Source organism: Dryobates pubescens, chromosome 22 (assembly GCF_014839835.1).
Source record: "Dryobates pubescens isolate bDryPub1 chromosome 22, bDryPub1.pri, whole genome shotgun sequence".
NCBI classification, from domain to species: domain Eukaryota; kingdom Metazoa; phylum Chordata; class Aves; order Piciformes; family Picidae; genus Dryobates; species Dryobates pubescens.
The window spans coordinates 9,342,459-9,357,925 of NC_071633.1; the positions used below are offsets into that span (position 1 = coordinate 9,342,459).

A 15,467-nucleotide genomic window follows, 5' to 3' on the forward strand; every position below is an offset into this window, starting at 1 on the left:
GCAGGGACAGAAATACCTTCCCAGAATGACTCTGTTATTTACATTGCAAGGCCTCTCTCTGAAAGAGATAGAGGGTGGATTCTCAAATTTTTTAAAAAATATAGTTTTACCCTAGTTATACCTCAGGAGATAGTTTTTTTGTAGCATGAAAATGGATTAAATTCTACAGATTCCCCAAGGGAAGGAGAGTATATCATAAAATGCTAATGTCTTGAGTGACAGAGGTGTCTGCCTACAGTGGTTGAGAATATCTTGCTAAGACCAGATGATAGCTGCACTGTCTGGTATAAATACAATGCCTCTAAGACAAGCATTATCTAGTATCTGAAGGTTATACAGTATCAAAATCTCTATGAAGAACACTCAATGATCACACAGGCAGTTTTATATGAAATGTTTGTCAAGCTCAGAAAGATAAATACTCAATTATTTATACTTGCAAATTACACTGAATCAATTTGCTCCTCAAATTCACCTCTGTTTTTTGTAAGTGTTGTCTATACACAAAATTTCCTTTAATGCAATGGATGCTTTATTTGTAGAGAAAGCTGAGCGCTTGTAGTACAGCTTCTCCAAAACATTCGAAAGTAGAGGCCAAGGGTAGTTTCATGTGGATAGCTAAGACTACAAATTTCAAATTTAATTCACCACCACAAAACCAACATTAAACCCTGCATTTTTTTCCTTTATTCAATTCAAGGTGGCAGGCCTTCTAGACCTTGAAGGGCAGAACTCTCTGAGCTATAACAATTTCTGGAATTGCATGGTAGACAAATGGCAAAATGGCAAACCTCTGTGAGATCTGACTATCAATCTTGAACTACCTAGTGGTGTTTCCAGTGAATCTGACACTACATGAAAAGGTTTAGAGTGCCCTTGATTCTTCTCCTACTTAGCCACTGATTCGCTGTATGATTCTTTACACCTTCCCATGCTTTACCATTTGCCATACCCTCTCTGTCAAGTCGGGCTGTGATCCACTACCTTCAAAACCAAGCAGCCTTTACTCTACTTACTGCCGGTTAAATCCTTGGCAAATGTATCTCATATGACTATCTCCATTATTATTAAAGGACTATGAAGAAGAAGAAGAGTGTCCTAGACAAAAAAAAAAAGGAAAGAATGACCCAGCAAGAGAATGTGCCATGAAATGACCCAGAGAAAAGAAAGCATTTTGGCTTCCTTCCTCAGACTAGTAGTTGGGTTTCCTGAAATGACTTCTTTTTTTTTTAATTTTTTTGAAAGTATTAAAAAAAAATAAAATTAAAAGCTGATGAGCATTACAATAGAAGTAAGCTTGACTCTTGGTAGAGAAACATTATGTCTTAGAGCCAGGGACATTGATTTTTCACATTTGAATTATTTTTTGAACTGCATTTCCTGGCTCAGTGTCACTGCACCAGAGAGAGATGTGATAGCAGGCAGGCATATAAGATTTTTAGATCAACAAGAATGCTACTTTTACAATATGTTTGTAGTCAGAGCTCAAAAGTTGTTCTGTTTTTTCTGCTATGCATGGAAGATGTTTTATTATACACTATTTTACTAATACACTTTCCTTTTTAAAACAGAATATAATTCAAATGTCTGACACTGCAGCTGCAATTTGATAGCTGAATTTGCTAACCATGTGGATTTACATTAACAAACTCTTTAATTTTCTTCCCCTCTCTAGCTCACCTTTCTGCCACTTTGATTTATTTCTGTTTCACAGCTGTGCCTACCAAAGGAGTCTTATATTTTTCCACCTCTTTCTGCTGTTGATCGAGACTAAACCATTTTTTCCCCCTCTTTTTCTGGGAATGTGAAATCAAGGAGTTCTCACAGCAAGAATACAACACCCAGAACTGCAGAGAACAATTTACCTGGAATGTGGGAATAAAACCCAAAACTAAACCTGAAGGCTAAAGATTCAAATTTAGAAAAGTCAAAAAAAGTTTCAGATTAGATTCCACAATCAGTAGTCACCACAGCACACCAATCACTCTCCCACAGATTCTGTGGGCTTCATCCACCTCACCTCCAATATTTACAGCACTAAACACCATATGTGGTAATTGCTTGAGCTACTTAAATATAGTCTCAAGCCTCAAACATTCCTCTCTCGAAATTGGTATTGCTACTGTTAAAACTGGCACCAGAAAACCTTAGTAGCGCACACATGATCCAAAACACAAACCAATCCAAACAAATAATGAAAACCAGATCAAAACAAAGCAAAGAACATGAGAACACAGAGGACCCACAAAATGAAATTAGTAAGTACAATAATGAAGAAGACTGAGGCAGTCTGCTCTCAACTCCTTCCCTGTAAGACGTATTCCAGAGGTACAGACATGAAGATGACCTGGATGCAGGTACAGGGAATGCCTCAACTCTTCAGGCTTGCTCAGCCCCATGCCCCATCTAGCAGAGCTTCCTCTCCAGCATTACGTAGCAATTCAAAAAGGCAGGCAAAGGATGAAACTGTAGCCCTGTGTTTACATATTAATTACTGAATAGTTACTTAACCTTGAGCCATATCCTAATGTAATGAGCTTGGCATTCCTAAGTGTCTCTGAAAGGGAGCTGAAGGCAAACCCTCTGACTTGTCTTTACTTTTGAGTAGCCCTGCCCATGGGTCTGTCTTTATAGGTACTCGAGACACAACCAGTCAGAGGCAGACTCTGACAGACCTGTAAAATGTGCAAATTTCAATTACAGGGGTTCTGCACTTCCAGTGCAGCCCAGCTGCCAACCACATAGAGATCTGCAGAGATAGCAATTATACTTTAAAAGCGTCGCTACATGTTTGAATGCATTTACAGATTCTCCTTTTACTCTCCATTTATTATTAATGGCAGCTCAACTAATACCAAGACCCCAGTGTGTTTGGCACTGTAGGTGTACAGGACAGCAAGTCCTTGCTCTGAGGAGTTTACAGTGTAATTACAAATGACAGCAGATGCAGGGTAAACATTATGAGCTGTTCTGTTTTTCATCAGGAAATTTAACTTGGGTAACAATTTTTAACCAGATAGAAACAATTGCACATTAAATTGTGCACCACAGGCTAGGCTGCAGGCATATCCCAGTCAATCTTACACACTGTGGTGACAGATAATCGGGTTACAGAAGATTCAGGGCTTTACAGGCATCCACCTGTATTTGCAGCAAGCAAATAGGAAACTTAGCTTTATTCAGTGAAGTCACATCGACCCTTACACAAATGTATTTAAATCCATGCCTATTCACCAACTGCAAGCCCACCACAAGCATCTGATGGCATTCTGCACTTCCTCAACATTTTCAGGTGTCATTTCAAAGTCCACCATAAATTAGCTGCCTACATAACTTCATGTTAATCCAGCTAGGTCAGAAAAGTCGCAGGTGATTGTTATAGATCTCCACAAAGAAGGACTTTGAAGACAAAACTGATAAAAACTTGTCCACCTGAGGACTATACTGGTCATTCACCAGGAAACTGTGGCTTTATCTGTTTTACACACCCTGAACCCTTGCAGCCATCTTTGCTGTGGTGGCACAGTTTGCAGATCCTTACAGGAGACACCATGCCCTGTGATGCTGGGTATAAGCTGCACAGTGCCATTTGAGAACCCCCTCAGTAGACAAGTGGGGAAGCACTAGGGATTGAGTTGGAGATAACAGTTGTGGGAGAACAGAGTTGGTGACACAGTAAATGAGCACCAGAAACAGAGGGCACAATCTCAAAGACAAGAAGGGTGTTTTCTGTCTCCCACATTGCATTTGAGAAGCAGATTTTCTAGGAAGCTCCTGTCTCTGTTGTAACACACAAACCAACTTGTGGCAGCCCAGCTCATCATCAGGACTTATCCAGATGCAGTGTAACTTCACTTTAGCAGTTGTTAACTAGGGGATGTTTCACCAAACCCGTAAAGCAGAGCTGCTCAGTGGGACCTGGTGATACAGATTAAGGAAGCCACAAGCGGCTTCTTGCTGCCCTGCACTCTCCACCACATCAGTCAGAAGCTGGCAAAAAACCCCCAAACAATAACATCAAAACCCTTCCCCTCTGGCTTTCTCAGGCTTTCAGTACACTCCAAGCAGGGGAAGGGCACTTTGGCTTGCAGTATCACATGACTGCTCTCCTGTCTTTCACTCAGGTAGTGAAGTCTTCTAAAGGACTATCAGCACAGTCAAGGCTAACAGCATAAACTGTGTAACAGGGGAAGAATCTGGACATGAGATGTCTGTCACTAGGTGTTGTGCATCATAGAATACATAGAATACATAGAATACATAGAATAAACCAGGTTGGAAGAGACCTTCAAGATCATCGCGTCCAACCCATCAACCAATCCAACTCCGCCCAAGCAACTAACCCACAGCACCAAGTACCCCGTCAAGTCTTCTCCTAAAAACCTCCAGTGATGGTGACTCCACCACCTCCCCAGGCAGCCCATTCCAATGTGCAATCACTCTTTCTGTATAGAACTTTTTTCTAACATCCAGCCTGTATCTCCCCTGGCGCAGCCTGAGACTGTGTCCTCTTGTTCTGGTACTGCTTGCCTGGGAGAAGAGACCAACATCCGTCTGTCTACAACCTCCCTTCAGGTAGTTGTAGAGAGTAATAAGGTCACCCCTCAGTCTCCTCTTCTCCAGGCTAAGCAACCCCAGCTCCCTCAGCCTCTCCTCGTAGGGCTTATGTTCCAAACCCCTCACCAACTTTGTTGCTCTTCTCTGGACTCGTTCCAGCAAGTCAACATCCTTCCTAAACTGAGGGGCCCAGAACTGGACACAGTACTCGAGGTGCGGCCTAACCAGTGCAGTGTACAGGGGCAGAATGACCTCCCTGCTCCTGCTGGCCACACTGTTCCTGATGCAGGCCAGGATGCCATTGGCCCTCTTAGCTGCCTGGGCACACTGCAGGCTCATGTTCAGTCTACCGTCGACCAGCACCCCCAGGTCCCTCTCAGCCTGACTGCTTTCCAGCCACTCTGACCCCAGCCTGTAGCTCTGCATGGGGTTGCTGTGGCCAATGTGCAGAACCCGGCACTTGGATGTGTTAAATCTCATGCCATTGGACTCTGCCCATCTGCCCAGCCTGTCGAGGTCCCTCTGCAGAGCCTCTCTACCCTCCAGAGAGATCCTGAGTGATTCCTACCAGTTTCAGTGTGAATTCAAGAGATTATACACTTTCAAAAAGCAGCCCCAGACACACAGACGATCTATGTAAATAGCCTTACTACTGGACACACCCCACCTCTGCTGTTGAGGCACAAAGCACTGGCAACATATAAAGGCTTTCCTTAACACGTGGACGGGTTTCACATGAATATTAAGGAACAAAGGAAAAACAATTGCATACACACATTCATGCACTGCTGGAAAATATGAGTTAAATCCTTGAAGTGAAGAAATTGTTATATCCTGTCAGTGACTTCATACTCACTGTGGAGTATGCTGACAAAGTTGCTCTGATTTGCAGTGAGTTTGGCTTTCACAATAGGATGGACGTGATTATGAATGATTTGCATGAGGGACTTTCCCAGGCATGCTTTAGAAGATCACTAAGATTTCTGAACTCGTATTAGTTTGTCTGTCCCACAGCAAAACTTTAGGATTTTCCCCAGGGACTCAGAACTGTGTGCACAGTATTTTGCTGCTATGTCAAAACCTTTTCTATAAAAAACATGCAAAAATCAGAGCATCTGTATCCCTCTCTCATCCTTCTAGTCTCTCTCTCACAGTTGTAACGTCATAAGTCCTGCAAACAAGTATTCTTTGGGCAAAAATTCGGAAATGTTCTTTCCAGGCAGGCACATAGCACTGCATGTTGTCTATGCTCTATGAGCCCACCAAGACTTTCAAATAAATTCCAATTGCTTTTCCACAGCTCATTTTTCCATTCTTAAAGATGGCTGTTGCATAAAGGACTGTAAGGCTCTATTCCCCCCCCCCCCCCCATATAAATTATCTATTTCTGTTACTCTTCCTTTCAATTATTTACTTTCCTATGAAGGAGGGAGAAGGAAATAGCAAGTTTCAACTATGCAAGCAAATACCTAGGTAACTCCAGAAATAGTCCAGTAACTACATGACAGGAGACAGAAATCAGAAATAAAAAGAATAGTATGTAGATAATAAAAACTGTCTCTTGCTAAACACATCAGGAGGCTGCTGTGACCTCAGACCTGTGGTCACAGAAGCCAAAATCAGTTAAAACCTGCAGAGCGGATTGCAGATTCTATTTAAGATTTGCACTGAGATCCTGACATTATTCTTTTCATTTGATTGATGTTTGAATGTTTAACTTAATTTTGCTTTTGCCTTCTTTCTTTTTTCCTTTTTTTTTTTTTTTTTAAATGAACAACTAATGATTTCGTTACAATCTTAAGGATGTTTTGTTTCATGTGCAAAGCAAACATTTAGTGAAGGGTGTGATTTAGGACAAACAAGGAAGTGTTGTACAGAGATAGCTTAGAGGCTATCCCACCTGTGTGCATAGATGCCTGCCTTGTCTCCCCCATCTCCTTTTTTATTTGTTCTATTCCTTTGCTTGCAATTTTATTCAAAGCCACAAAGAAGTACATTGGGAGAACATAAATGTTTTTAATCCTAAAACAAATCCTAGTGCCCAGTTTTTAAAGAGGATATTGCTAGTAGTAATTGGTCTAAATACAGTTTATTCAAATTGCCTTCAGTAAGTATGGCAGTGTACAAAAAGGGGTAAGGGCAAAAATTTGTGTCTTACACTCCCAGCAACTGCTGAAACAACAGAGCATGCTTTTACCTCAAGTGTTTACCCAATAATTCTCCAGGAAGTAAATAAAAATTATGGCCTCTCAAAGGGACATTTATGCCCAGACATCAAGTTATCAGAGGGAGGGAAGATTTCTAATCCACTGCATAGAGGAATACCCAATCATTGTTCAAGATGCAAAGTCACAGAGCCAAATTACAGAGAGAAGCAGCAGGTCTGGACTCTTCTCCAGCTAGTTTGATCTGTCCCAAAGCAGATGTTTTGCCAGCACAGCACACCCCACAGCACAGGGTACACCTCCAGAGCCTGGCACTCAAGCCCAGGGAGGGGGTGAGGGGCTGGCAGCATTTTGTGGCGGGAATGCTCCCAGCACCAGGTGGTGGCTGAGCGTAGGCCAGGTACCAGCCCGTGCCGAGCCATCTGTGCAGTGAAGATACACCCATTGTACAGGAGCAGCGACCCAGGCGTGATCTTTCTCTGGAGGAAAACTACTCTCAAGATAAAATGGGGGGGAGGGGGGGGGATGTTTCTGCTAAACTGAACAGAAAGTAATCATCAGGAGCAAAATCACTAGGACCCATTTACTGCATGCTTACATCTAAGGGATTTTTTTTCTCACCTCAAAAAAGGTGTCCACAAAATCCTTGCTGTGACAGTTTACAGAGAGAAGGGAAAACATAGAACAGGCAGTAAATGAGCCTACTAACTGATGCAGAGTCTATTACCAAATGTTTTTCATTACAAGTATGGCTTCACTAACTCCTGCAATGCATTGTAGGATATTTCTGGAAGCTTTAAAAATGCATGATGCTTCTGCATTGTAATACTTAACAGTATAGTTATTTTAGTTTATTAAACAAAAAAGGGGGAAATCTGCTCAACTGCAACTGGCTTTCATGTCACAAAAGGACTAAGCCAGTGCAAAAGCAGCCAAGTAGGAACCCTATTTAAGTCCACCATGAAGAAAACTTTTCCAGCCTCTTACACCAATTAGGATAATCTGGGCCTTTTGATGTTAAAAACCCCAGGAATCATATGGAAATCATAAAAAGAACAGTATTTAAAACAGATTCAGAATGCAGATAAAATAATTTTTCCTTCTTAACAGTTTCACCAGTGCTGGGGGCAGCATCAGCTAACAAATTCTCCATAAAGCCTGTCTCACTTGTAGCATTTGCTTTTGGGCAGGGGAGATGAGGGAGGCCATTTCTAAAAGTAGCTACTCATAAAACAACAGAGCACCTGGGAGGCAAAGCTGGGACCGGCAGGCACTGGGGAGAGAAGCAAGACCAGGCCCTATTCACAAGCATCCCACCAGGGGAAAGGTGACCAAACAATCACACAACAAAATCCACTGGCCAGCTTCTGGAGCCTCAGCCCTTGGACTCCTTGGCAGGCATTTGCCTAGGCTTCCCTAAATGAATGACATCCTTCATGAACATAAACAGAAGTTAGAGGCATTGAAATAACACGCCTGAAGCTGTGCAATGAGTTATCTTTAGGTGAAAAGCACTTAAGCCTTGTATTTTTTCTTTATATTGGTCTATTTCTGAAGCACCCAAACTACTCTAAGTGTTCTACTTCCAAGGAAACTCAGGGCAAGAATTCTGTTTGCCTTGACAATACAAAAAAGTACCATAGGCAGGAAAGCAGGATGTAGAACTGCAGGATGTTCCAATTTCTTTAAATAAGTATTTTGCTGTGAAATCTGACACATCAGCAAACCTTTGCCAAAACCATATACAGAAAAGGAGAAAGAGAGACAGAGAAGGCAATTTTCTATGTCCTTCTAGACTGTAACATAGCATTTTCTGTAATGGGAGAGGTTAAACACACCTTCTTGTGCAATACAAAGCATCGATATAGCCTCCCTATGGAACTAGTTACACACTCCTACTACATATGCGTAAGATGTTGTACAATACAGTTCCCTAGAAGCAAGAGGACAAGAGCTGAAAAGACCAGGGTGGAAGGGCACACACAGCTCAAAACCTTACACTGGCATTTGAATAAATTGAAAAGTAAGCAAAACTGTTCATGTTTATACAAGCAACTTGACTGTGCTCTAACAGAGGACAAGGGTATGAAACTATGTCCTTATAAAGTAACGCTCATCTTTTACTTATCTAACAAAAAGAAACACAGGAGAGGGTCAGAGGCTGCTGAAGGAAAAAATACCCAAGTGTTAAGGCCAGAGAAATGGAAAACAAAGTTTAACAAAGATAAATGTATTTGCAGATAGAACGCGCAACAACAATGCAGCCCACCAAACACTGCTTATATTTCTATTAAAATAAATATTGAATACTGTTGTCAGTGGTATTCACATCTCTGTAAGAACCTGGTATTTAAATTGCCAGTTTGACAACCTACAAAAATTATGTTGAAGACTAGCTTTACAGTTCTAGTACAGCTATAAAAAGCAAACTTGTAGTAGAGTTACATTACGAATGTGAAATCAGCCTAACTTATCACCCTGATTTTCAGTTAGGTTACAAAATTCTCCTACAGATTTTTCCTTTCCTTTCACGTATTCTAGTAATGCTACAACTATATTAACATTAATTATAACTTCCATAATTTCTCAGTGCCTAAGTTGTTTGCTATTCCTAGCATATGTAGGAAACAAGATGTGCAGTTCCTGACACAAATATTATTCCTTATTAGTTTTGCAGCTGAATAATATTCAGCCTGTAACAGAATCCTCCTAGGACTGAAAAGCACTCTTGTGCACACGGATACACGCACAAAAACAACAGCTAAAAGCTAAAGGCAAACTTGCTGAGAACTTCTGGGTCAGCTTTTGACATCACCCGTAGGAATGAAATCAGACACCCACCAATCAGGCACCATGAGGCTGGCAGCACAAAATAAACAAAAGCTGGGCCCAGGGCTCCACAATGAGAGAGGGAAGTGGAAGAGACTATTGTTCCAAAAGCTTTTAAATGATGTTGCTTTATTTATTTCTTTTGACAATGCCTGAACTGAATCTTTAAAAGGGAAAGGACCCTCCCCCTCTCAGGATCTGTTAAAACAGAACTGGGGGGGACAGGGATGCTGTCTTTTCCCTGTTGCTATTTGTTCTCTTTAACAATGTTTTGCAAGCCCTGTAAAGCAAACGGCACTACCCCAACGCGGCTTGTGGGAAGGCAGTGCTCTTCTCAGCATCTCTGCAGAGACTCAGCATCAACGATCAGTGCCAGATTTTCTGAAAAGCTGGGCAGGCTGGGTGCTAAGCTCTTTTCAAAATCTAACCCTTATTTAGGTGCCTTCCAGGAAGCTGAGGTCTTTAAAAATCTGGCAAGGAGCACAGATCCTGAGCATTTCGGGAAGCTGGGGCAAGAACTGCACAATGAAACCACCTGTGTGCCCTCCCCAGAAGAAAGCATCAGCTTTTTGGGGTCTTTTTGCACTGTGCATTGCTGAACATGCCTAAGCTGAAGCTCCTGCGTGAGACTACTTATTCAGACAAGCAGGCTGAGGAGGACAATGCCCCGTGCAGCGTCAGAGCCGCAGCTAGCGTACAGCCGATGATTCACTTCTTGGACACTCTAACCTGTCACTGAACTCAAAAGATATAGCATTAGGCCCAGAGTTCACTAAAAGCACACATGGTCTGTTTTTTCAAAGTTCAGCTCAGCTCAACAAAGCTAGATGAATGACTTCAATCCTCTCAGTGCTTCCCCAAGGGGGGAAAAAAAACCCAAACCAAAAACCACCAACCAAAAAAAAAGCCAACACATCTATAGTTTGGACTGGATATGTTGCCCCTTTCCCATTTCTATTTTCAGATTTCCATGCCACCTAGTCAAGTGTGTAGGGACAAGTAAATGCATTCCAGAAGTAAAAGATAAACTCCTAGGTCCTGGAGCTGCACAGGTAAAGAGTATCAGTCTTTCTTACATCTTTAATAAAATAGACCTTTTTCTACTCTTGCCAGGAAAATTAGTCCTAAGGTGCACACAAATAATTACATACTGTGGAACAGTAAATTATTACAAATGCCATAGCATTCAGGCAGCCCCAAGTCTGGGCCAGATTTTCAAATGTTTTGCAGATGTTTATGGTTTGCTGCAAAACTTTTGTCAAGTTAGCCACACAACACAGCATTTACTGAATGATTTTGGCACATGGTAATTCATCTTCTTTATGCAGGTGCCGCATTCCAGAAATATTTTGTCTTCTTATAGAAGACTGCTGGAACTCCACTTAATAAAAACAAACAACAAACCTCATGATGAAAGAAACCAGATTCTCTCATCTAGGAGAGGAAAGAAATTCACAACCCCCTCCCCCTCCCTTCCCCAACTCAGTTAATTTGCCTTTTCTTCCTCTTCAAGTAACAGAAAACCCCCTTACAGGTAAAAATCTATTCAAATGTTACAGTTGTCTGGTATTTCTGCAAAACTCACAAGCTGGAAAACGCACTTCACCTCAGGATGAAGCCCCAGCTTGTCTCTGATATAGAGGTAATCAAGGCCCAAGTAATGTTTTACTTACTGGAAGCTCACAGTTTGTGAGACTACTAAGGCCTAACCTTCAGAGGCCTGCCTAAGGCTACTCTGTCTAAATCTAAGTTCTGTTCGGGGCTTGCTGGACAAAGTTTCCTTCCTTGATTGCAGTAAACTCACCAAAAGGAGACTTTGTCCACAGAGCTCCAGACAGAGCCACAATAGGGACCTTCCAGACACACAGACAAAGCTGCTGTAGGCAGCATCAGCATCCCCACACGCATCCATCGTGGTCCCCCTGAACCTCGCCACAAAGGCACCACATGTGCTCCCAATGCTCCCTTTTGTCATAAGCTTTTATTCCACACTGCATGGTGCAGGAAGCAAAACACAAAATGGGGTTGTGCAGCACTTTGGACCTTTCCTTGACTGATAAGTTGCCTGGAGGCAAAGTGAAATGAAACCCTTGGGATTTAACAACTTGCCCTTTTAAGCATATGGAAATTAAACATTAAACCTAAAAAAATTTCCAGGAGCAGATATGAATCCAGATATAATACCACTTTGTAGATATGGAAAAATACAACCAGCTATCTTTGACTTCCTAGACATACAAGTTTTCCTTCAGGGTAGGAAAGCAAAGATGAAAATGCCAAAGGACTGTTAACCTTTAGAGACACATTTTAAAAGATAACATGACCGAACCCAGATAAATTGGAATTAAATTTAATCAACCTCCCACTCCCTAGCTACACTATTAGAAGAGAAAAATCTACAATTAGGAAAGAAACAGAAGGAAATACAGACATCTTAAACTGAGCAAGCTCCCATCCATGCTGTGCAGTTTCGCTGCTGATACTAAATACTGCAATTCCCACATGCAGTATTACAGACTTGCTGTCTTAACAGTCCTCTTACAAGTAATCAGTGGAGGGGGATATTTAAATAATATTTTGAAGTGCACATTATCTAGATTTGGCTGTTGTTCTCTCATTTACAACAAAATTAATCCAAGTTTACAACTTAAATAATTTGCATCAAATCCTTAAATCACCTCCCTTATTCTGTGAATGGAGGTGTTAACATCTATGTGGTAGCTACAGCCCACTAATTCATGAGCTCCACTATAGTGGCTAAGAATATATAATCCTTTAATCTTTTGTTCTGTGACTCCACCTACAGCTCCCTGGCACTAATTTCAGAATAAAGACCATGATGCTTCTAATGAGCAAAACATTAAAGAAAGACTGACTGTCACAGTCATCAATCTGTTGTTAAAGGTATATGTGAAAGTTAGATAGGCGTGAAAGTACATACAACAGGAATCTTAATTTTTAAGTAACAGATGAGTATTTCAGCATGAATATAAAAGCCTTTATCAAAAAGAATTTTAAAGATATATTATTGAAAGATAAATCTTTCTATGCAGTGCAATTTTTGTCTTTCTAAATAAAACCATTAAGCTGTGATAACCTGTATTACACTTTATCTTGTTCAAAACTTTCTTGAAAGTGTGATTTTACATTATATTGAAGCTGTATATGTGTCACTGTTCAATCTGTTAATTTTTCTGGAGAAAGCTAAACCACTGAATGGATAGCTTTCACTGCGTAGGCACCTAAACCATTTTGATGAAGCTTCACTCTTCTTTTCCAATTGGAATTTTTCTGCAAATTATAGCAATTATTCATTTTCAGCTAGTTCAGTTTATAATTATTTCATAAGAAGTTAGGGAAACAATTAGGAATTCATAAAGCAGGGAAGTTTGCTCTCCTCTTTCCATTCATGAATAAAATTGATATGTGCAATGATAGACTACTTAAGCAGTTCAAAAAACTTGAAGTACTTGGTGCCCAGAAACAACAGGCACAACGCATTATCTGAAGATAGTAATTTTGTGTAACAGATTGATTTTAAAAGCACGACATGTTCCAGTATAAATTTTTGCCTTGTATTCCAGAACATCAAACATACTTAAGCCACTGAAGCAGCTTGAAATGTCACTTTAAAAAGTGTATTTTAATTGAATTAAAACTACAACAGTTTGCTACACATCAATCACGAGATAAAAAATTGTTATTAAGAAAAGTGATTCATTATTTTTTAGCATAAGAAGAACGTAAAAATTTAGAACATGAGGATATGTATGTAACCAGCACACATGTAGAGAAACCCAACTGTGCACAACAAACAGGTCTGGTTAGTAAATGATATTGACCAACAAAACAGCCTTTGTTTAGGAAAGTAGCTGAAAAGCAAAAATGCAAAACAAGATTACACTTAATTATTTAAATCAAAGTGCTCTGCTTGTTGATTTAAATTGTGATTAAAATCAGGGATTTAAATTAATCTACTCTGGATTGCATAAACATCTCATTAATAAGAGGGAGCTGGAGCCTCATCACCCAAGAAGTTATTCAGGAAAAGGATTGTGACAGAGTGCAAAGAAGGACTGAAGAAGTTTGTTAATAAATATCCCTCTGCTGCCTAAAGCCTCCAGTTTCTGCCACAGAGAGATAAAGTAAATATGTCAGTAGGAAGAAGTGTTTACAGGAGTGTGCATGCACAAAAGCATGTACAGGTACTATGAGGTAAAATAACGATAGTTTTTCATTAGAAGCAGGATTTCTCTCCTCAAACCTAACTGAAGTAGGTTACTCATGCATTCCAGTTATTCTTACTTATTTCTAGTGTCCCTAGAATACACCATGTTCATACTTTTGTGAAGAAAGAACATACTCCCTGTTTACCTGATACCAGTATTAATGTGTTATTTAACTAGAAACATGTATTAAATATTATTCTGAAATGGATTTAGGTTTGCAATCAGATACCTACACCCAACTTCTGTTCTGCTTCTACCAAATCCTGGACTATGCATTTCTTCCTAGACAGCAGGGTGGTAACTATCACAAACCAAATGGTACAACCTAATGTTGAAGGAGATCTACTGCAGTTTAGCAAAAAGTCCAACACATTGCCAAGGTGATCATAAACTAAGGTATTTAACAATGCAAACCATAGCATATTTGCCCCAAAGGTGGTTTAACACCTCCCATGAGAACAACCTTTCAACCAATATGGTTAATATCTCTCTGGAGATATTCAAGACCCGCCTGGACGAGTTCCTGTGTGACCTGGTATAGGTGATCCTGCTTTGTCAGGGGGGTTGGACTAGATGATCTCTCGAGGTCCCTTTCCAGCTCCTGACATTCTGTGATTTCAGCAGAGGTCCAATTACAATTGAAATAAAGGAAAGCAGTATTCCTTACTTCTTTCTGCTTTGCAGCTTGATAGTGAAGGACAAACTACTCTGAGCCCACTTCTAACAGGAACTAGTTTTCTTTTTTGATTTTACAAGAAAGTGTTTTACAATCCAGAGACGATGAGTCATCAGAAAATCCTTGTATAATTGCCAAAAACCTGCCCCTCTTCATTATGAGCATAAAGATAAAAGCTCTTACAGTACATTAGCTGGCATACGCCTACACAGACAGTAAATAAATTAATTGTGCCTAGCCTCAAACATCCAAAGAGGTGTAGTAAGAGCTCAGTCCATCTTGTTTCATTAACAAATTAAACTGTAATAGAGCATCAACAGTTCTCTTACATACATAAGCTTAGCTGTTGTACAGAAAAGTTTTGCAAGCATCATGCTTTCTTACATACATAGCAGTTCTTTTAATATTTACATTAGCTTGCATACACTGCATAAATACTACTAAAAAAAAATATGTATTGGAGGTGGGGGGGGAATTATAGATCTTGGAGTAAGTCTGCTGGTCACCCTACAAAGCTATTCAGCAACTGCACAGGTTTTCTGAACAGCAGACTGAGGTACTGATGTTTGCCAAAAAGGAATGTTTAAGTATGCCACTATTTCACACATGTGAAATTTACAAATTGCTTTGCATCTGACAAGAAAGGCAAATGTATTTGGGGGGTGAGCAGACTGTGCCTGGTCTGGTATACTCAGGTTCCAATGAAAATGAAATAACTTGCAAACACCAAGGCTATTTCATAAATATATATATATATAAATATATTTTAAAATTCAGCCAGTAAGAATACAGATCAAAGGGAGTGTCACTGTATGAAGTACTGTACGTGGACATGGAGCCAGAATTACTGGAAATAATCAACATTTACCATCAAACTCCTGCTACAGCTGAACTCTTTTCCTTCTGGAATGCTCACAATCTTTAGCATGAGAAAGTTATACACAACCAACTTGAAAAACAAGTTTAACTCTACTCAGCCACAAGGTAAGATTACACCCTCAAACACACCTT

The 15,467-nt window shown here is 40.3% G+C and overlaps 1 protein-coding gene across 4 annotated transcripts in view; it reads right to left on the minus strand.

Annotated features, from left to right (window-relative positions):
* Positions 1-15,467, minus strand: part of TEAD1 (TEA domain transcription factor 1) — a 147,589-nt gene that overhangs the window by 106,729 nt on the left and 25,393 nt on the right. The gene's annotated exons all lie outside the window — the stretch shown is intronic.